This window comes from Phalacrocorax carbo, unplaced genomic scaffold, assembly GCF_963921805.1.
Source record: "Phalacrocorax carbo unplaced genomic scaffold, bPhaCar2.1 SCAFFOLD_32, whole genome shotgun sequence".
Classification (NCBI taxonomy): domain Eukaryota; kingdom Metazoa; phylum Chordata; class Aves; order Suliformes; family Phalacrocoracidae; genus Phalacrocorax; species Phalacrocorax carbo.
Genome location: NW_026990280.1, coordinates 364,571 through 386,220, shown reverse-complemented (window position 1 = coordinate 386,220; position 21,650 = coordinate 364,571).

Genomic DNA, 21,650 nt, shown 5'->3' with positions numbered 1-21,650 from the left:
GGGTTTGGGTGCTTTAAAGTAAGTCCTTGGGACGTGAAAATGAGGGTATGTCCCTAAAAAGGAGGGGTTTGGAGCCTGAAAGTGAGGGTTTGGGATCTAAAATAGAGGCTTTGAGCCTTAAAAGAGGGATTTGGACGTTAAAAATGAGATTTTGCTCCATAAAAGTAAGGGGTTTGGATGCTAAAAATGAGGGTTTGGGAACTAAAAGTGAGGCTTTGAGCCTTGAAAGAGGGGTTTGGACGCTGAAAGTGAGGTTTGCGGTCCCAACTCTAAGTCTTTGATGTTAAAAGAGGGGTTTGGGTGTTTTAAAGTGAGTCTTTGGGTGCTGAAAATGAGGCTTTGAGCCTTAAAAGAGGGCTTTGGACCCTGAAAGTGAAGGTTTGGATGATAAAAATGAGGCTTTGAGACTTAAAATCGAGGGGCTGGACTCTAAAAGTCATGATTTGTACTAGAACGAGAGTTTGACAATTACAAGTCCGGGTTCAGTGCTAAGAGTGAGGGTTTGGGACCTAAAAATGAGGCACTGAGCGTGAAAAGAGAGGTTTGGACCCTGAAAGTGCGGCTTTGGGTGTTAAAACCGAGGCTTTGGGAGTTAAAAGAGGGCTTTAGGTCCTAAAAGTGAGGGTTTGCTGTTAAAAATGAGGCTTTGAGCGTTAAAACCGGTTTGGCCCCTGAAAGTGAGATTTGCAGTCTTACTCTAAAAGGCTTTGAGGTTAAAAGAGGCTTTGGGTGCTTTAAAGTGCGTCTTTGGGAGGTATAAATGAGGCATTGAGCATTAAAAGAGGGGTTTGGGCAAAGAAAGTGAGGTTTTGGCTGTTAAAAATGAAGCTTTGAGCATAAAAGAGGGCTTTGGACCCTAGCATTGTGGTTTGCGGCCCTAACTCTAAGGCTTTGAGCATTAAAAGAGGGGTTTGGGTGCTTTAAAGTAAGTCCTTGGGACATGAAAATGAGGGTATGTCCCTAAAAAGGAGGGGTTTGGACCCTAAAAGTGAGGTTTGCAGTCCTAACTCTAAGTCTTTGATGTTAAAAGAGGTGTTTGGGTGTTTTAAAGTGAGATTTGGGGACCTGAAAATGAGGCACTGAGCGTTAAAAGAGGGGTTTGGACCCTGAAAGTTTGGCTTTGAGTGTTAAAACTGAGGCTTTGAGTGTTAAAAGAGGGCTTTAGGTCCTAAAAGTGAGGGTTTGGCTGTTAGAAATGAGGCATTGAATTTTAAAACCAAGGTTTGGACCCTAGCAGTGAGGTTTGCAGTCCTAACTATAAGGCTTTGAGCATTAAAAGAGGGGTTTGGGTGCTTTAAAGGAAGTCTTTGGGTGCTGAAAATGAGGCTTTGAGCCGTAAAAGAGGGCTTTGGGCATTAATAATGATGTTTTGGTACCTGAAAGTGAAGGCCTGGATGCTAAAAGCAGTGGGTTTGGACCTAAAAATGAGGCACTGAGCATTTAAAGAGGGGTTTGGACCCTGAAAGTGAAGGTTTGGATGATAAAAATGAGTTTTTGAAGCTTAATAGAGGGGTTTGGACTCTAAGAATTACTATTTGGAACAAAACAATGATGGTTTGACCATAAAAAGTCCAAGTTCGATGCTAAAAATGAGGGTTTGGGACCTAAAAAAAAGGCAGTGAGCGTGAAAAGAGGGGTTTGGGTAATAGAAGTAAGGGTTTGGAATTTTAAAAAGAGGGTTTGTCCCTAAAAAGGAGGGGTTTGGACCCTAAAAGTGAGGTTTGCAGTCCTAACTCTAAGTCTTTGATGTTAAAAGAGGTGTTTGGGTGTTTTAAAGTGAGTTTTGGGGACCTGAAAATGAGGCACTGAGCGTTAAAAGCGGGGTTTGGACCCTGAAAGTTTGTCTTTGAGTGTTAAAACTGAGGCTTTGAGTGTTAAAAGAGGGCTTTAGGTCCTAAAAGTGAGGGTTTGGCTGTTAAAAATGAGGCACTGAGCTTTAAGAGAGAGGTTTGGACCCTAGCAGTGAGTTTTGTGGTCCTAACTATAAGGCTTTGAGCATTAAAAGAGGGGTTTGGGTGCTTTAAAGTGCGTCTTTGGGACGTGAAAATGAGGGTATGTCCCTAAAAAGGAGGGGTTTGGACCCTGAAAGTGAGGGTTTGGGATCTAAAATAGAGGCTTTGAGCCTTAAAAGAGGGATTTGGACGTTAAAAATGAGATTTTGCTCCATAAAAGTAAGGGGTTTGGATGCTAAAAATGAGGGTTTGGGAACTAAAAGTGAGGCTTTGAGCCTTGAAAGAGGGGTTTGGACGCTGAAAGTGAGGTTTGCGGTCCCAACTCTAAGTCTTTGATGTTAAAAGAGGGGTTTGGGTGTTTTAAAGTGAGTCTTTGGGTGCTGAAAATGAGGCTTTGAGCCTTAAAAGAGGGCTTTGGACCCTGAAAGTGAAGGTTTGGATGATAAAAATGAGGCTTTGAGACTTAAAATCGAGGGGCTGAACTCTAAAAGTCATGATTTGTACTAGAACGAGAGTTTGACAATTACAAGTCCGGGTTCAGTGCTAAGAGTGAGGGTTTGGGACCTAAAAATGAGGCACTGAGCGTTAAAAGAGAGATTTGGACCCTGAAAGTGCGGCTTTGGGTGTTAAAACCGAGGCTTTGGGAGTTAAAAGAGGGCTTTAGGTCCTAAAAGTGAGGGTTTGCTGTTAAAAATGAGGCTTTGAGCGTTAAAACCGGTTTGGCCCCTGAAAGTGAGATTTGCAGTCTTACTCTAAAAGGCTTTGAGGTTAAAAGAGGCTTTGGGTGCTTTAAAGTGTGTCTTTGGGAGGTATAAATGAGGCATTGAGCATTAAAAGAGGGGTTTGGGCAAAGAAAGTGAGGTTTTGGCTGTTAAAAATGAAGCTTTGAGCATAAAAGAGGGCTTTGGACCCTAGCATTGTGGTTTGCGGCCCTAACTCTAAGGCTTTGAGCATTAAAAGAGGGGTTTGGGTGCTTTAAAGTAAGTCCTTGGGACATGAAAATGAGGGTATGTCCCTAAAAAGGAGGGGTTTGGACCCTAAAAGTGAGGTTTGCAGTCCTAACTCTAAGTCTTTGATGTTAAAAGAGGTGTTTGGGTGTTTTAAAGTGAGATTTGGGGACCTGAAAATGAGGCACTGAGCGTTAAAAGAGGGGTTTGGACCCTGAAAGTTTGGCTTTGAGTGTTAAAACTGAGGCTTTGAGTGTTAAAAGAGGGCTTTAGGTCCTAAAAGTGAGGGTTTGGCTGTTAGAAATGAGGCATTGAATTTTAAAACCAAGGTTTGGACCCTAGCAGTGAGGTTTGCAGTCCTAACTCTAAGGCTTTGAGCATTAAAAGAGGGGTTTGGGTGTTTTAAAGTGAGTCTTTGGGTGCTGAAAATGAGGCTTTGAGCCTTAAAAGAGGGCTTTGGGCATTAATAATGATGGTTTGGTACCTGAAAGTGAAGGCCTGGATGCTAAAAGCAGGGGGTTTCTGACCTAAAAATGAGGCACTGAGCATTAAAAGAGGGGTTTGGACCCTGAAAGTGAAGGTTTGGATGATAAAAATGAGTTTTTGAAGCTTAATAGAGGGGTTTCTACTCTAAAAATTACTCTTTGGAACAAAACAATGATGGTTTGCCCATAAAAAGTCCAAGTTCGATGCTAAAAGCAGAGGGTTTGGGACCTAAAAAAAAGGCAGTGAGCGTGAAAAGAGGGGTTTGGGTAATAGAAGTAAGGGTTTGGAATTTAAAAAAGAGGGTTTGTCCCTGAAAAGGAGGGGTTTGGACCCTAAAAGTGAGGTTTGCAGTCCTAACTCTAAGTCTTTGATGTTAAAAGAGGTGTTTGGGTGTTTTAAAGTGAGTTTTGGGGACCTGGAAATGAGGCACTGAGCATTAAAATAGGCATTTGGACCCTGAAAGTGTGGTTTTGGGTGTTAAAACCGAGGCTTTGAGTGTTAAAAGAGGGCTTTAGGTCCTAAAAGTGAGGGTTTGGCTGTTAAAAATGAGGCACTGAGCTTTAAGAGAGAGGTTTGGACCCTAGCAGTGAGGTTTGTGGTCCTAACTATAAGGCTTTGAGTATTAAAAGAGGGGTTTGGGTGCTTTAAAGTGCGTCTTTGGGACGTGAAAATGAGGGTATGTCCCTAAAAAGGAGGGGTTTGGACCCTGAAAGTGAGGGTTTGGCATCTAAAATAGAGGCTTTGAGCCTTAAAAGAGGGATTTGGACGTTAAAAATGAGATTTTGCTCCATAAAAGTAAGGGGTTTGGATGCTAAAAATGAGGGTTTGGGAACTAAAAGTGAGGCTTTGAGCCTTGAAAGAGGGGTTTGGACGCTGAAAGTGAGGTTTGCGGTCCTAACTCTAAGTCTTTGATGTTAAAAGAGGGGTTTGGGTGTTTTAAAGTGAGTCTTTGGGTGCTGAAAATGAGGGTTTGAGCCTTAAAAGAGGGCTTTGGACCCTGAAAGTGAGGTTTGCGGTCCCAACTCTAAGTCTTTGGTGTTAAAAGAGGGGTTTGGGTGTTTTAAAGTGAGTCTTTGTATGCTAAAAATGAGGCTTTGAGCCTTAAAAGAGGGCTTTGGGCATTAATAATGATGGTTTGGTTCCTGAAAGTGAAGGCCTGGATGCTAAAAGCAAGGGTTTCTGAACTAAAAATGAGGCACTGAGCCTTAAAAGAGGGCTTTGGACCCTGAAAGTGAAGGTTTGGATGATAAAAATGAGGCTTTGAGACTTAAAATCGAGGGGCTGGACTCTAAAAGTCATGATTTGTACTAGAACGAGAGTTTGACAATTACAAGTCCGGGTTCAGTGCTAAGAGTGAGGGTTTGGGACCTAAAAATGAGGCACTGAGCGTGAAAAGAGAGGTTTGGACCCTGAAAGTGCGGCTTTGGGTGTTAAAACCGAGGCTTTGGGAGTTAAAAGAGGGCTTTAGGTCCTAAAAGTGAGGGTTTGCTGTTAAAAATGAGGCTTTGAGTGTTAAAACCGGTTTGGCCCCTGAAAGTGAGATTTGCAGTCTTACTCTAAAAGGCTTTGAGGTTAAAAGAGGCTTTGGGTGCTTTAAAGTGCGTCTTTGGGAGGTATAAATGAGGCATTGAGCATTAAAAGAGGGGTTTGGGCAAAGAAAGTGAGGGTTTGGCTGTTAAAAATGAAGCTTTGAGCATAAAAGAGGGCTTTGGACCCTAGCATTGTGGTTTGCGGCCCTAACTATAAGGCTTTGAGCATTAAAAGAGGGGTTTGGGTGCTTTAAAGTAAGTCCTTGGGACATGAAAATGTCCCTAAAAAGGAGGGGTTTGGACCCTAAAAGTGAGGTTTGCAGTCCTAACTCTAAGTCTTTGATGTTAAAAGAGGTGTTTGGGTGTTTTAAAGTGAGATTTGGGGACCTGAAAATGAGGCACTGAGCGTTAAAAGAGGCGTTTGGACCCTGAAAGTTTGGCTTTGAGTGTTAAAACTGAGGCTTTGAGTGTTAAAAGAGGGCTTTAGGTCCTAAAAGTGAGGGTTTGGCTGTTAGAAATGAGGCATTGAATTTTAAAACCAAGGTTTGGACCCTAGCAGTGAGGTTTGCAGTCCTAACTATAAGGCTTTGAGCATTAAAAGAGGGGTTTGGGTGCTTTAAAGGAAGTCTTTGGGTGCTGAAAATGAGGCTTTGAGCCTTAAAAGAGGGCTTTGGGCATTAATAATGATGTTTTGGTACCTGAAAGTGAAGGCCTGGATGCTAAAAGCAGGGGGTTTGGACCTAAAAATGAGGCACTGAGCATTAAAAGAGGGGTTTGGACCCTGAAAGTGAAGGTTTGGATGATAAAAATGAGTTTTTGAAGCTTAATAGAGGGGTTTGGACTCTAAGAATTACTATTTGGAACAAAACAATGATGGTTTGACCATAAAAAGTCCAAGTTCGATGCTAAAAATGAGGGTTTGGGACCTAAAAAAAAGGCAGTGAGCGTGAAAAGAGGGGTTTGGGTAATAGAAGTAAGGGTTTGGAATTTTAAAAAGAGGGTTTGTCCCTAAAAAGGAGGGGTTTGGACCCTAAAAGTGAGGTTTGCAGTCCTAACTCTAAGTCTTTGATGTTAAAAGAGGTGTTTGGGTGTTTTAAAGTGAGTTTTGGGGACCTGAAAATGAGGCACTGAGCGTTAAAAGCGGGGTTTGGACCCTGAAAGTTTGTCTTTGAGTGTTAAAACTGAGGCTTTGAGTGTTAAAAGAGGGCTTTAGGTCCTAAAAGTGAGGGTTTGGCTGTTAAAAATGAGGCACTGAGCTTTAAGAGAGAGGTTTGGACCCTAGCAGTGAGTTTTGTGGTCCTAACTATAAGGCTTTGAGCATTAAAAGAGGGGTTTGGGTGCTTTAAAGTGCGTCTTTGGGACGTGAAAATGAGGGTATGTCCCTAAAAAGGAGGGGTTTGGACCCTGAAAGTGAGGGTTTGGGATCTAAAATAGAGGCTTTGAGCCTTAAAAGAGGGATTTGGACGTTAAAAATGAGATTTTGCTCCATAAAAGTAAGGGGTTTGGATGCTAAAAATGAGGGTTTGGGAACTAAAAGTGAGGCTTTGAGCCTTGAAAGAGGGGTTTGGACGCTGAAAGTGAGGTTTGCGGTCCCAACTCTAAGTCTTTGATGTTAAAAGAGGGGTTTGGGTGTTTTAAAGTGAGTCTTTGGGTGCTGAAAATGAGGCTTTGAGCCTTGAAAGAGGGCTTTGGACCCTGAAAGTGAGGTTTGCGGTCCCAACTCTAAAAGGCTTTGAGGTTAAAAGAGGCTTTGGGTGCTTTAAAGTGTGTCTTTGGGAGGTATAAATGAGGCATTGAGCATTAAAAGAGGGGTTTGGGCAAAGAAAGTGAGGTTTTGGCTGTTAAAAATGAAGCTTTGAGCATAAAAGAGGGCTTTGGACCCTAGCATTGTGGTTTGCGGCCCTAACTCTAAGGCTTTGAGCATTAAAAGAGGGGTTTGGGTGCTTTAAAGTAAGTCCTTGGGACATGAAAATGAGGGTATGTCCCTAAAAAGGAGGGGTTTGGACCCTAAAAGTGAGGTTTGCAGTCCTAACTCTAAGTCTTTGATGTTAAAAGAGGTGTTTGGGTGTTTTAAAGTGAGATTTGGGGACCTGAAAATGAGGCACTGAGCGTTAAAAGAGGGGTTTGGACCCTGAAAGTTTGGCTTTGAGTGTTAAAACTGAGGCTTTGAGTGTTAAAAGAGGGCTTTAGGTCCTAAAAGTGAGGGTTTAGCTGTTAGAAATGAGGCATTGAATTTTAAAACCAAGGTTTGGACCCTAGCAGTGAGGTTTGCAGTCCTAACTCTAAGGCTTTGAGCATTAAAAGAGGGGTTTGGGTGTTTTAAAGTGAGTCTTTGGGTGCTGAAAATGAGGCTTTGAGCCTTAAAAGAGGGCTTTGGGCATTAATAATGATGTTTTGGTACCTGAAAGTGAAGGCCTGGATGCTAAAAGCAGGGGGTTTCTGACCTAAAAATGAGGCACTGAGCATTAAAAGAGGGGTTTGGACCCTGAAAGTGAAGGTTTGGATGATAAAAATGAGTTTTTGAAGCTTAATAGAGGGGTTTGGACTCTGAAAATTACTATTTGGAACAAAACAATGATGGTTTGACCATAAAAAGTCCAAGTTCGATGCTAAAAGCAGAGGGTTTGGGACCTAAAAAAAAGGCAGTGAGCGTGAAAAGAGGGGTTTGGGTAATAGAAGTAAGGGTTTGGAATTTTAAAAAGAGGGTTTGTCCCTAAAAAGGAGGGGTTTGGACCCTAAAAGTGAGGTTTGCAGTCCTAACTCTAAGTCTTTGATGTTAAAAGAGGTGTTTGGGTGTTTTAAAGTGAGTTTTGGGGACCTGGAAATGAGGCACTGAGCATTAAAATAGGCATTTGGACCCTGAAAGTGTGGTTTTGGGTGTTAAAACCGAGGCTTTGAGTGTTAAAAGAGGGCTTTAGGTCCTAAAAGTGAGGGTTTGGCTGTTAAAAATGAGGCACTGAGCTTTAAGAGAGAGGTTTGGACCCTAGCACTGAGGTTTGTGGTCCTAACTATAAGGCTTTGAGCATTAAAAGAGGGGTTTGGGTGCTTTAAAGTGCGTCTTTGGGACGTGAAAATGAGGGTATGTCCCTAAAAAGGAGGGGTTTGGACCCTGAAAGTGAGGGTTTGGCATCTAAAATAGAGGCTTTGAGCCTTAAAAGAGGGATTTGGACGTTAAAAATGAGATTTTGCTCCATAAAAGTAAGGGGTTTGGATGCTAAAAATGAGGGTTTGGGAACTAAAAGTGAGGCTTTGAGCCTTGAAAGAGGGGTTTGGACGCTGAAAGTGAGGTTTGCGGTCCTAACTCTAAGTCTTTGATGTTAAAAGAGGGGTTTGGGTGTTTTAAAGTGAGTCTTTGGGTGCTGAAAATGAGGCTTTGAGCCTTGAAAGAGGGCTTTGGACCCTGAAAGTGAGGTTTGCGGTCCCAACTCTAAGTCTTTGGTGTTAAAAGAGGGGTTTGGGTGTTTTAAAGTGAGTCTTTGTATGCTAAAAATGAGGCTTTGAGCCTTAAAAGAGGGCTTTGGGCATTAATAATGATGGTTTGGTTCCTGAAAGTGAAGGCCTGGATGCTAAAAGCAAGGGTTTCTGAACTAAAAATGAGGCACTGAGCCTTAAAAGAGGGCTTTGGACCCTGAAAGTGAAGGTTTGGATGATAAAAATGAGGCTTTGAGACTTAAAATCGAGGGGCTGGACTCTAAAAGTCATGATTTGTACTAGAACGAGAGTTTGACAATTACAAGTCCGGGTTCAGTGCTAAGAGTGAGGGTTTGGGACCTAAAAATGAGGCACTGAGCGTTAAAAGAGAGGTTTGGACCCTGAAAGTGCGGCTTTGGGTGTTAAAACCGAGGCTTTGGGAGTTAAAAGAGGGCTTTAGGTCCTAAAAGTGAGGGTTTGCTGTTAAAAATGAGGCTTTGAGCGTTAAAACCGGTTTGGCCCCTGAAAGTGAGATTTGCAGTCTTACTCTAAAAGGCTTTGAGGTTAAAAGAGGCTTTGGGTGCTTTAAAGTGCGTCTTTGGGAGGTATAAATGAGGCATTGAGCATTAAAAGAGGGGTTTGGGCAAAGAAAGTGAGGGTTTGGCTGTTAAAAATGAAGCTTTGAGCATAAAAGAGGGCTTTGGACCCTAGCATTGTGGTTTGCGGCCCTAACTCTAAGGCTTTGAGCATTAAAAGAGGGGTTTGGGTGCTTTAAAGTAAGTCCTTGGGACATGAAAATGAGGGTATGTCCCTAAAAAGGAGGGGTTTGGACCCTAAAAGTGAGGTTTGCAGTCCTAACTCTAAGTCTTTGATGTTAAAAGAGGGGTTTGGGTGTTTTAAAGTGAGATTTGGGGACCTGAAAATGAGGCACTGAGCGTTAAAAGAGGGGTTTGGACCCTGAAAGTTTGGCTTTGAGTGTTAAAACTGAGGCTTTGAGTGTTAAAAGAGGGCTTTAGGTCCTAAAAGTGAGGGTTTGGCTGTTAGAAATGAGGCACTGAGCTTTAAGAGAGAGGTTTGGACCCTAGCAGTGAGGTTTGTGGTCCTAACTATAAGGCTTTGAGCATTAAAAGAGGGGTTTGGGTGCTTTAAAGTGCGTCTTTGGGTGCTGAAAATGAGGGTATGTCCCTAAAAAGGAGGGGTTTGGAGCCTGAAAGTGAGGGTTTGGCATCTAAAATAGAGGCTTTGAGCCTTAAAAGAGGGATTTGGATGTTAAAAATGAGATTTTGCTCCATAAAAGTAAGGGGTTTGGATGCTAAAAATGAGGGTTTGGGAACTATAAGTGAGGCTTTGAGCCTTGAAAGAGGGGTTTGGACGCTGAAAGTGAGGTTTGCGGTCCCAACTCTAAGTCTTTGATGTTAAAAGAGGGGTTTGGGTGTTTTAAAGTGAGTCTTTGGGTGCTGAAAATGAGGCTTTGAGCCTTAAAAGAGGGCTTTGGACCCTGAAAGTGAAGGTTTGGATGATAAAAATGAGGCTTTGAGACTTAAAATCGAGGGGCTGGACTCTAAAAGTCATGATTTGTACTAGAACGAGAGTTTGACAATTAAAAGTCCGGGTTCAGTGCTAAGAGTGAGGGTTTGGGACCTAAAAATGAGGCACTGAGCGTTAAAAGAGAGGTTTGGACCCTGAAAGTGCGGCTTTGGGTGTTAAAACCGAGGCTTTGGGAGTTAAAAGAGGGCTTTAGGTCCTAAAAGTGAGGGTTTGCTGTTAAAAATGAGGCTTTGAGCGTTAAAACCGGTTTGGCCCCTGAAAGTGAGATTTGCAGTCTTACTCTAAAAGGCTTTGAGGTTAAAAGAGGCTTTGGGTGCTTTAAAGTGCGTCTTTGGGAGGTATAAATGAGGCATTGAGCATTAAAAGAGGGGTTTGGGCAAAGAAAGTGAGGTTTTGGCTGTTAAAAATGAAGCTTTGAGCATAAAAGAGGGCTTTGGACCCTAGCATTGTGGTTTGCGGCCCTAACTATAAGGCTTTGAGCATTAAAAGAGGGGTTTGGGTGCTTTAAAGTAAGTCCTTGGGACATGAAAATGAGGGTATGTCCCTAAAAAGGAGGGGTTTGGACCCTAAAAGTGAGGTTTGCAGTCCTAACTCTAAGTCTTTGATGTTAAAAGAGGTGTTTGGGTGTTTTAAAGTGAGATTTGGGGACCTGAAAATGAGGCACTGAGCGTTAAAAGAGGGGTTTGGACCCTGAAAGTTTGGCTTTGAGTGTTAAAACTGAGGCTTTGAGTGTTAAAAGAGGGCTTTAGGTCCTAAAAGTGAGGGTTTGGCTGTTAGAAATGAGGCATTGAATTTTAAAACCAAGGTTTGGACCCTAGCAGTGAGGTTTGCAGTCCTAACTATAAGGCTTTGAGCATTAAAAGAGGGGTTTGGGTGCTTTAAAGGAAGTCTTTGGGTGCTGAAAATGAGGCTTTGAGCCTTAAAAGAGGGCTTTGGGCATTAATAATGATGTTTTGGTACCTGAAAGTGAAGGCCTGGATGCTAAAAGCAGGGGGTTTGGACCTAAAAATGAGGCACTGAGCATTAAAAGAGGGGTTTGGACCCTGAAAGTGAAGGTTTGGATGATAAAAATGAGTTTTTGAAGCTTAATAGAGGGGTTTGGACTCTAAGAATTACTATTTGGAACAAAACAATGATGGTTTGACCATAAAAAGTCCAAGTTCGATGCTAAAAATGAGGGTTTGGGACCTAAAAAAAAGGCAGTGAGAGTTAAAAGAGGGGTTTGGGTAATAGAAGTAAGGGTTTGGAATTTTAAGAAGAGGGTTTGTCCCTAAAAAGGAGGGGTTTGGACCCTAAAAGTGAGGTTTGCAGTCCTAACTATAAGTCTTTGATGTTAAAAGAGGTGTTTGGGTGTTTTAAAGTGAGTTTTGGGGACCTGAAAATGAGGCACTGAGCGTTAAAAGCGGGGTTTGGACCCTGAAAGTTTGGCTTTGAGTGTTAAAACTGAGGCTTTGAGTGTTAAAAGAGGGCTTTAGGTCCTAAAAGTGAGGGTTTGGCTGTTAAAAATGAGGCACTGAGCTTTAAGAGAGAGGTTTGGACCCTAGCAGTGAGGTTTGTGGTCCTAACTATAAGGCTTTGAGCATTAAAAGAGGGGTTTGGGTGCTTTAAAGTGAGTCTTTGGGACGTGAAAATGAGGGTATGTCCCTAAAAAGGAGGGGTTTGGAGCCTGAAAGTGAGGGTTTGGCATCTAAAATAGAGGCTTTGAGCCTTAAAAGAGGGATTTGGACGTTAAAAATGAGATTTTGCTCCATAAAAGTAAGGGGTTTGGATGCTAAAAATGAGGGTTTGGGAACTATAAGTGAGGCTTTGAGCCTTGAAAGAGGGGTTTGGACGCTGAAAGTGAGGTTTGCGGTCCCAACTCTAAGTCTTTGATGTTAAAAGAGGGGTTTGGGTGTTTTAAAGTGAGTCTTTGGGTGCTGAAAATGAGGCTTTGAGCCTTAAAAGAGGGCTTTGGACCCTGAAAGTGAAGGTTTGGATGATAAAAATGAGGCTTTGAGACTTAAAATCGAGGGGCTGGACTCTAAAAGTCATGATTTGTACTAGAACGAGAGTTTGACAATTACAAGTCCGGGTTCAGTGCTAAGAGTGAGGGTTTGGGACCTAAAAATGAGGCACTGAGCGTTAAAAGAGAGGTTTGGACCCTGAAAGTGCGGCTTTGGGTGTTAAAACCGAGGCTTTGGGAGTTAAAAGAGGGCTTTAGGTCCTAAAAGTGAGGGTTTGCTGTTAAAAATGAGGCTTTGAGCGTTAAAACCGGTTTGGCCCCTGAAAGTGAGATTTGCAGTCTTACTCTAAAAGGCTTTGAGGTTAAAAGAGGCTTTGGGTGCTTTAAAGTGCGTCTTTGGGAGGTATAAATGAGGCATTGAGCAGTAAAAGAGGGGTTTGGGCAAAGAAAGTGAGGTTTTGGCTGTTAAAAATGAAGCTTTGAGCATAAAAGAGGGCTTTGGACCCTAGCATTGTGGTTTGCGGCCCTAACTATAAGGCTTTGAGCATTAAAAGAGGGGTTTGGGTGCTTTAAAGTAAGTCCTTGGGACATGAAAATGAGGGTATGTCCCTAAAAAGGAGGGGTTTGGACCCTAAAAGTGAGGTTTGCAGTCCTAACTCTAAGTCTTTGATGTTAAAAGAGGTGTTTGGGTGTTTTAAAGTGAGATTTGGGGACCTGAAAATGAGGCACTGAGCGTTAAAAGAGGGGTTTGGACCCTGAAAGTTTGGCTTTGAGTGTTAAAACTGAGGCTTTGAGTGTTAAAAGAGGGCTTTAGGTCCTAAAAGTGAGGGTTTGGCTGTTAGAAATGAGGCATTGAATTTTAAAACCAAGGTTTGGACCCTAGCAGTGAGGTTTGCAGTCCTAACTATAAGGCTTTGAGCATTAAAAGAGGGGTTTGGGTGCTTTAAAGGAAGTCTTTGGGTGCTGAAAATGAGGCTTTGAGCCTTAAAAGAGGGCTTTGGGCATTAATAATGATGTTTTGGTACCTGAAAGTGAAGGCCTGGATGCTAAAAGCAGGGGGTTTGGACCTAAAAATGAGGCACTGAGCATTAAAAGAGGGGTTTGGACCCTGAAAGTGAAGGTTTGGATGATAAAAATGAGTTTTTGAAGCTTAATAGAGGGGTTTGGACTCTAAGAATTACTATTTGGAACAAAACAATGATGGTTTGACCATAAAAAGTCCAAGTTCGATGCTAAAAATGAGGGTTTGGGACCTAAAAAAAAGGCAGTGAGAGTTAAAAGAGGGGTTTGGGTAATAGAAGTAAGGGTTTGGAATTTTAAGAAGAGGGTTTGTCCCTAAAAAGGAGGGGTTTGGACCCTAAAAGTGAGGTTTGCAGTCCTAACTATAAGTCTTTGATGTTAAAAGAGGTGTTTGGGTGTTTTAAAGTGAGTTTTGGGGACCTGAAAATGAGGCACTGAGCGTTAAAAGCGGGGTTTGGACCCTGAAAGTTTGGCTTTGAGTGTTAAAACTGAGGCTTTGAGTGTTAAAAGAGGGCTTTAGGTCCTAAAAGTGAGGGTTTGGCTGTTAAAAATGAGGCACTGAGCTTTAAGAGAGAGGTTTGGACCCTAGCAGTGAGGTTTGTGGTCCTAACTATAAGGCTTTGAGCATTAAAAGAGGGGTTTGGGTGCTTTAAAGTGAGTCTTTGGGACGTGAAAATGAGGGTATGTCCCTAAAAAGGAGGGGTTTGGAGCCTGAAAGTGAGGGTTTGGCATCTAAAATAGAGGCTTTGAGCCTTAAAAGAGGGATTTGGACGTTAAAAATGAGATTTTGCTCCATAAAAGTAAGGGGTTTGGATGCTAAAAATGAGGGTTTGGGAACTAAAAGTGAGGCTTTGAGCCTTGAAAGAGGGGTTTGGACGCTGAAAGTGAGGTTTGCGGTCCCAACTCTAAGTCTTTGATGTTAAAAGAGGGGTTTGGGTGTTTTAAAGTGAGTCTTTGGGTGCTGAAAATGAGGCTTTGAGCCTTAAAAGAGGGCTTTGGACCCTGAAAGTGAAGGTTTGGATGATAAAAATGAGGCTTTGAGACTTAAAATCGAGGGGCTGGACTCTAAAAGTCATGATTTGTACTAGAACGAGAGTTTGACAATTACAAGTCCGGGTTCAGTGCTAAGAGTGAGGGTTTGGGACCTAAAAATGAGGCACTGAGCGTGAAAAGAGAGGTTTGGACCCTGAAAGTGCGGCTTTGGGTGTTAAAACCGAGGCTTTGGGAGTTAAAAGAGGGCTTTAGGTCCTAAAAGTGAGGGTTTGCTGTTAAAAATGAGGCTTTGAGCGTTAAAACCGGTTTGGCCCCTCAAAGTGAGATTTGCAGTCTTACTCTAAAAGGCTTTGAGGTTAAAAGAGGCTTTGGGTGCTTTAAAGTGCGTCTTTGGGAGGTATAAATGAGGCATTGAGCATTAAAAGAGGGGTTTGGGCAAAGAAAGTGAGGTTTTGGCTGTTAAAAATGAAGCTTTGAGCATAAAAGAGGGCTTTGGACCCTAGCATTGTGGTTTGCGGCCCTAACTCTAAGGCTTTGAGCATTAAAAGAGGGGTTTGGGTGCTTTAAAGTAAGTCCTTGGGACATGAAAATGAGGGTATGTCCCTAAAAAGGAGGGGTTTGGACCCTAAAAGTGAGGTTTGCAGTCCTAACTCTAAGTCTTTGATGTTAAAAGAGGGGTTTGGGTGTTTTAAAGTGAGATTTGGGGACCTGAAAATGAGGCACTGAGCGTTAAAAGAGGGGTTTGGACCCTGAAAGTTTGGCTTTGAGTGTTAAAACTGAGGCTTTGAGTGTTAAAAGAGGGCTTTAGGTCCTAAAAGTGAGGGTTTGGCTGTTAGAAATGAGGCACTGAGCTTTAAGAGAGAGGTTTGGACCCTAGCACTGAGGTTTGTGGTCCTAACTATAAGGCTTTGAGCATTAAAAGAGGGGTTTGGGTGCTTTAAAGTGCGTCTTTGGGACGTGAAAATGCGGGTATGTCCCTAAAAAGGAGGGGTTTGGACCCTGAAAGTGAGGGTTTGGCATCTAAAATAGAGGCTTTGAGCCTTAAAAGAGGGATTTGGACGTTAAAAATGAGATTTTGCTCCATAAAAGTAAGGGGTTTGGATGCTAAAAATGAGGGTTTGGGAACTAAAAGTGAGGCTTTGAGCCTTGAAAGAGGGGTTTGGACGCTGAAAGTGAGGTTTGCGGTCCCAACTCTAAGTCTTTGATGTTAAAAGAGGGGTTTGGGTGTTTTAAAGTGAGTCTTTGGGTGCTGAAAATGAGGCTTTGAGCCTTGAAAGAGGGCTTTGGACCCTGAAAGTGAGGTTTGCGGTCCCAACTCTAAGTCTTTGGTGTTAAAAGAGGGGTTTGGGTGTTTTAAATTGAATCTTTGTGTACTAAAAATGAGGCTTTGAGCCTTAAAAGAGGGCTTTGGGCATTAATAATGATGGTTTGGTTCCTGAAAGTGAAGGCCTGGATGCTAAAAGCAAGGGTTTCTGAACTAAAAATGAGGCACTGAGCATTAAAAGAGGGGTTTGGACCCTGAAAGTGAAGGTTTGGATGATAAAAATGAGGCTTTGAGGCTTAAAAACGAGGGGCTGGACTCTAAAAGTCATGATTTGTACTAGAACGAGAGTTTGACAATTACAAGTCCGGGTTCAGTGCTAAGAGTGAGGGTTTGGGACCTAAAAATGAGGCACTGAGCGTGAAAAGAGAGGTTTGGACCCTGAAAGTGCGGCTTTGGGTGTTAAAACCGAGGCTTTGGGAGTTAAAAGAGGGCTTTAGGTCCTAAAAGTGAGGGTTTGCTGTTAAAAATGAGGCTTTGAGCGTTAAAACCGATTTGGCCCCTGAAAGTGAGATTTGCAGTCTTACTCTAAAAGGCTTTGAGGTTAAAAGAGGCTTTGGGTGCTTTAAAGTGCGTCTTTGGGAGGTATAAATGAGGCATTGAGCATTAAAAGAGGGGTTTGGGCAAAGAAAGTGAGGTTTTGGCTGTTAAAAATGAAGCTTTGAGCATAAAAGAGGGCTTTGGACCCTAGCATTGTGGTTTGCGGCCCTAACAATAAGGCTTTGAGCATTAAAAGAGGGGTTTGGGTGCTTTAAAGTAAGTCCTTGGGACATGAAAATGTCCCTAAAAAGGAGGGGTTTGGACCCTAAAAGTGAGGTTTGCAGTCCTAACTCTAAGTCTTTGATGTTAAAAGAGGTGTTTGGGTGTTTTAAAGTGAGATTTGGGGACCTGAAAATGAGGCACTGAGCGTTAAAAGAGGCGTTTGGACCCTGAAAGTTTGGCTTTGAGTGTTAAAACTGAGGCTTTGAGTGTTAAAAGAGGGCTTTAGGTCCTAGAAGTGAGGGTTTGGCTGTTAGAAATGAGGCATTGAATTTTAAAACCAAGGTTTGGACCCTAGCAGTGAGGTTTGCAGTCCTAACTATAAGGCTTTGAGCATTAAAAGAGGGGTTTGGGTGCTTTAAAGTGCGTCTTTGGGTGCTGAAAATGAGGCTTTGAGCCTTAAAAGAGGGCTTTGGGCATTAATAATGTGTTTTGGTACCTGAAAGTGAAGGCCTGGATGCTAAAAGCAGGGGGGTTTGGACCTCAAAAATGAGGCACTGAGCATTAAAAGAGGGGTTTGGACCCTGAAAGTGAAGGTTTGGATGATAAAAATGAGTTTTTGAAGCTTAATAGAGGGGTTTGGACTCTAAGAATTACTATTTGGAACAAAACAATGATGGTTTGACCATAAAAAGTCCAAGTTCGATGCTAAAAGCAGAGGGTTTGGGACCTAAAAATGAGGCAGTGAGCGTGAAAAGAGGGGTTTGGGTAATAGAAGTAAGGGTTTGGAATTTTAAAAAGAGGGTTTGTCCCTGAAAAGGAGGGGTTTGGACCCTAGCAGTGAGGTTTGCAGTCCTAACTCTAAGTCTTTGATGTTAAAAGAGGTGTTTGGGTGTTTTAAAGTGAGTTTTGGGGACCTGAAAATGAGGCACTGAGCGTTAAAAGAGGGGTTTGGACCCTGAAAGTTTGGCTTTGAGTGTTAAAACTGAGGCTTTGAGTGTTAAAAGAGGGCTTTAGGTCCTAAAAGTGAGGGTTTGGCTGTTAAAAATGAGGCACTGAGCTTTAAGAGAGAGGTTTGGACCCTAGCAGTGAGGTTTGTGGTCCTAACTATAAGGCTTTGAGCATTAAAAGAGGGGTTTGGGTGCTTTAAAGTGCGTCTTTGGGACGTGAAAATGAGGGTATGTCCCTAAAAAGGAGGGGTTTGGACCCTGAAAGTGAGGGTTTGGCATCTAAAATAGAGGCTTTGAGCCTTAAAAGAGGGATTTGGACGTTAAAAATGAGATTTTGCTCCATAAAAGTAAGGGGTTTGGATGCTAAAAATGAGGGTTTGGGAACTAAAAGTGAGGCTTTGAGCCTTGAAAGAGGGGTTTGGACGCTGAAAGTGAGGTTTGCGGTCCCAACTCTAAGTCTTTGATGTTAAAAGAGGGGTTTGGGTGTTTTAAAGTGAGTCTTTGGGTGCTGAAAATGAGGCTTTGAGCCTTAAAAGAGGGCTTTGGACCCTGAAAGTGAAGGTTTGGATGATAAAAATGAGGCTTTGAGACTTAAAATCGAGGGGCTGGACTCTAAAAGTCATGATTTGTACTAGAACGAGAGTTTGACAATTACAAGTCCGGGTTCAGTGCTAAGAGTGAGGGTTTGGGACCTAAAAATGAGGCACTGAGCGTGAAAAGAGAGGTTTGGACCCTGAAAGTGCGGCTTTGGGTGTTAAAACCGAGGCTTTGGGAGTTAAAAGAGGGCTTTAGGTCCTAAAAGTGAGGGTTTGCTGTTAAAAATGAGGCTTTGAGCGTTAAAACCGGTTTGGCCCCTGAAAGTGAGATTTGCAGTCTTACTCTAAAAGGCTTTGAGGTTAAAAGAGGCTTTGGGTGCTTTAAAGTGCGTCTTTGGGAGGTATAAATGAGGCATTGAGCATTAAAAGAGGGGTTTGGGCAAAGAAAGTGAGGTTTTGGCTGTTAAAAATGAAGCTTTGAGCATAAAAGAGGGCTTTGGACCCTAGCATTGTGGTTTGCGGCCCTAACTCTAAGGCTTTGAGCATTAAAAGAGGGGTTTGGGTGCTTTAAAGTAAGTCCTTGGGACATGAAAATGAGGGTATGTCCCTAAAAAGGAGGGGTTTGGACCCTAAAAGTGAGGTTTGCAGTCCTAACTCTAAGTCTTTGATGTTAAAAGAGGTGTTTGGGTGTTTTAAAGTGAGTTTTGGGGACCTGGAAATGAGGCACTGAGCATTAAAAGAGGCGTTTGGACCCTGAAAGTGTGGTTTTGGGTGTTAAAACCGAGGCTTTGAGTGTTAAAAGAGGGCTTTAGGTCCTAAAAGTGAGGGTTTGGCTGTTAAAAATGAGGCACTGAGCTTTAAGAGAGAGGTTTGGACCCTAGCAGTGAGGTTTGTGGTCCTAACTATAAGGCTTTGAGCATTAAAAGAGGGGTTTGGGTGCTTTAAAGTGCGTCTTTGGGACGTGAAAATGAGGGTATGTCCCTAAAAAGGAGGGGTTTGGACCCTGAAAGTGAGGGTTTGGCATCTAAAATAGAGGCTTTGAGCCTTAAAAGAGGGATTTGGACGTTAAAAATGAGATTTTGCTCCATAAAAGTAAGGGGTTTGGATGCTAAAAATGAGGGTTTGGGAACTAAAAGTGAGGCTTTGAGCCTTGAAAGAGGGGTTTGGACGCTGAAAGTGAGGTTTGCGGTCCCAACTCTAAGTCTTTGATGTTAAAAGAGGGGTTTGGGTGTTTTAAAGTGAGTCTTTGGGTGCTGAAAATGAGGCTTTGAGCCTTAAAAGAGGGCTTTGGACCCTGAAAGTGAAGGTTTGGATGATAAAAATGAGGCTTTGAGACTTAAAATCGAGGGGCTGGACTCTAAAAGTCATGATTTGTACTAGAACGAGAGTTTGACAATTACAAGTCCGGGTTCAGTGCTAAGAGTGAGGGTTTGGGACCTAAAAATGAGGCACTGAGCGTGAAAAGAGAGGTTTGGACCCTGAAAGTGCGGCTTTGGGTGTTAAAACCGAGGCTTTGGGAGTTAAAAGAGGGCTTTAGGTCCTAAAAGTGAGGGTTTGCTGTTAAAAATGAGGCTTTGAGCGTTAAAACCGGTTTGGCCCCTGAAAGTGAGATTTGCAGTCTTACTCTAAAAGGCTTTGAGGTTAAAAGAGGCTTTGGGTGCTTTAAAGTGCGTCTTTGGGAGGTATAAATGAGGCATTGAGCATTAAAAGAGGGGTTTGGGCAAAGAAAGTGAGGTTTTGGCTGTTAAAAATGAAGCTTTGAGCATAAAAGAGGGCTTTGGACCCTAGCATTGTGGTTTGCGGCCCTAACTCTAAGGCTTTGAGCATTAAAAGAGGGGTTTGGGTGCTTTAAAGTAAGTCCTTGGGACATGAAAATGAGGGTATGTCCCTAAAAAGGAGGGGTTTGGACCCTAAAAGTGAGGTTTGCAGTCCTAACTCTAAGTCTTTGATGTTAAAAGAGGTGTTTGGGTGTTTTAAAGTGAGATTTGGGGACCTGAAAATGAGGCACTGAGCGTTAAAAGAGGGGTTTGGACCCTGAAAGTTTGGCTTTGAGTGTTAAAACTGAGGCTTTGAGTGTTAAAAGAGGGCTTTAGGTCCTAAAAGTGAGGGTTTGGCTGTTAGAAATGAGGCATTGAATTTTAAAACCAAGGTTTGGACCCTAGCAGTGAGGTTTGCAGTCCTAACTATAAGGCTTTGAGCATTAAAAGAGGGGTTTGGGTGCTTTAAAGGAAGTCTTTGGGTGCTGAAAATGAGGCTTTGAGCCTTAAAAGAGGGCTTTGGGCATTAATAATGATGTTTTGGTACCTGAAAGTGAAGGCCTGGATGCTAAAAGCAGGGGGTTTGGACCTAAAAATGAGGCACTGAGCATTAAAAGAGGGGTTTGGACCCTGAAAGTGAAGGTTTGGATGATAAAAATGAGTTTTTGAAGCTTAATAGAGGGGTTTGGACTCTAAGAATTACTATTTGGAACAAAACAATGATGGTTTGACCATAAAAAGTCCAAGTTCGATGCTAAAAATGAGGGTTTGGGACCTAAAAAAAAGGCAGTGAGCGTGAAAAGAGGGGTTTGGGTAATAGAAGTAAGGGTTTGGAATTTTAAAAAGAGGGTTTGTCCCTAAAAAGGAGGGGTTTGGACCCTAAAAGTGAGGTTTGCAGTCCTAACTCTAAGTCTTTGATGTTAAAAGAGGTGTTTGGGTGTTTTAAAGTGAGTTTTGGGGACCTGAAAATGAGGCACTGAGCGTTAAAAGCGGGGTTTGGACCCTGAAAGTTTGGCTTTGAGTGTTAAAACTGAGGCTTTGAGTGTTAGAAGAGGGCTTTAGGTCCTAAAAGTGAGGGTTTGGCTGTTAAAAATGAGGCACTGAGCTTTAAGAGAGAGGTTTGGACCCTAGCAGTGAGGTTTGTGGTCCTAACTATAAGGCTTTGAGCATTAAAAGAGGGGTTTGGGTGTTTTAAAGTGAGTCTTTGGGTGCTGAAAATGAGGGTTTGAGCCTTAAAAGAGGGCTTTGGACCCTGAAAGTGAGGTTTGCGGTCCCAACTCTAAGTCTTTGGTGTTAAAAGAGGGGTTTGGGTGTTTTAAAGTGAGTCTTTGTATGCTAAAAATGAGGCTTTGAGCCTTAAAAGAGGGCTTTGGGCATTAATAATGATGGTTTGGTTCCTGAAAGTGAAGGCCTGGATGCTAAAAGCAAGGGTTTCTGAACTAAAAATGAGGCACTGAGCCTTAAAAGAGGGCTTTGGACCCTGAAAGTGAAGGTTTGGATGATAAAAATGAGGCTTTGAGACTTAAAATCGAGGGGCTGGACTCTAAAAGTCATGATTTGTACTAGAACGAGAGTTTGACAATTACAAGTCCGGGTTCAGTGCTAAGAGTGAGGGTTTGGGACCTAAAAATGAGGCACTGAGCGTTAAAAGAGAGGTTTGGACCCTGAAAGTGCGGCTTTGGGTGTTAAAACCGAGGCTTTGGGAGTTAAAAGAGGGCTTTAGGTCCTAAAAGTGAGGGTTTGCTGTTAAAAATGAGGCTTTGAGCGTTAAAACCGGTTTGGCCCCTGAAAGTGAGATTTGCAGTCTTACTCTAAAAGGCTTTGAGGTTAAAAGAGGCTTTGGGTGCTTTAAAGTGCGTCTTTGGGAGGTATAAATGAGGCATTGAGCATTAAAAGAGGGGTTTGGGCAAAGAAAGTGAGGGTTTGGCTGTTAAAAATGAAGCTTTGAGCATAAAAGAGGGCTTTGGACCCTAGCATTGTGGTTTGCGGCCCTAACTCTAAGGCTTTGAGCATTAAAAGAGGGGTTTGGGTGCTTTAAAGTAAGTCCTTGGGACATGAAAATGAGGGTATGTCCCTAAAAAGGAGGGGTTTGGACCCTAAAAGTGAGGTTTGCAGTCCTAACTCTAAGTCTTTGATGTTAAAAGAGGGGTTTGGGTGTTTTAAAGTGAGATTTGGGGACCTGAAAATGAGGCACTGAGCGTTAAAAGAGGGGTTTGGACCCTGAAAGTTTGGCTTTGAGTGTTAAAACTGAGGCTTTGAGTGTTAAAAGAGGGCTTTAGGTCCTAAAAGTGAGGGTTTGGCTGTTAGAAATGAGGCACTGAGCTTTAAGAGAGAGGTTTGGACCCTAGCAGTGAGGTTTGTGGTCCTAACTATAAGGCTTTGAGCATTAAAAGAGGGGTTTGGGTGCTTTAAAGTGCGTCTTTGGGTGCTGAAAATGAGGGTATGTCCCTAAAAAGGAGGGGTTTGGAGCCTGAAAGTGAGGGTTTGGCATCTAAAATAGAGGCTTTGAGCCTTAAAAGAGGGATTTGGATGTTAAAAATGAGATTTTGCTCCATAAAA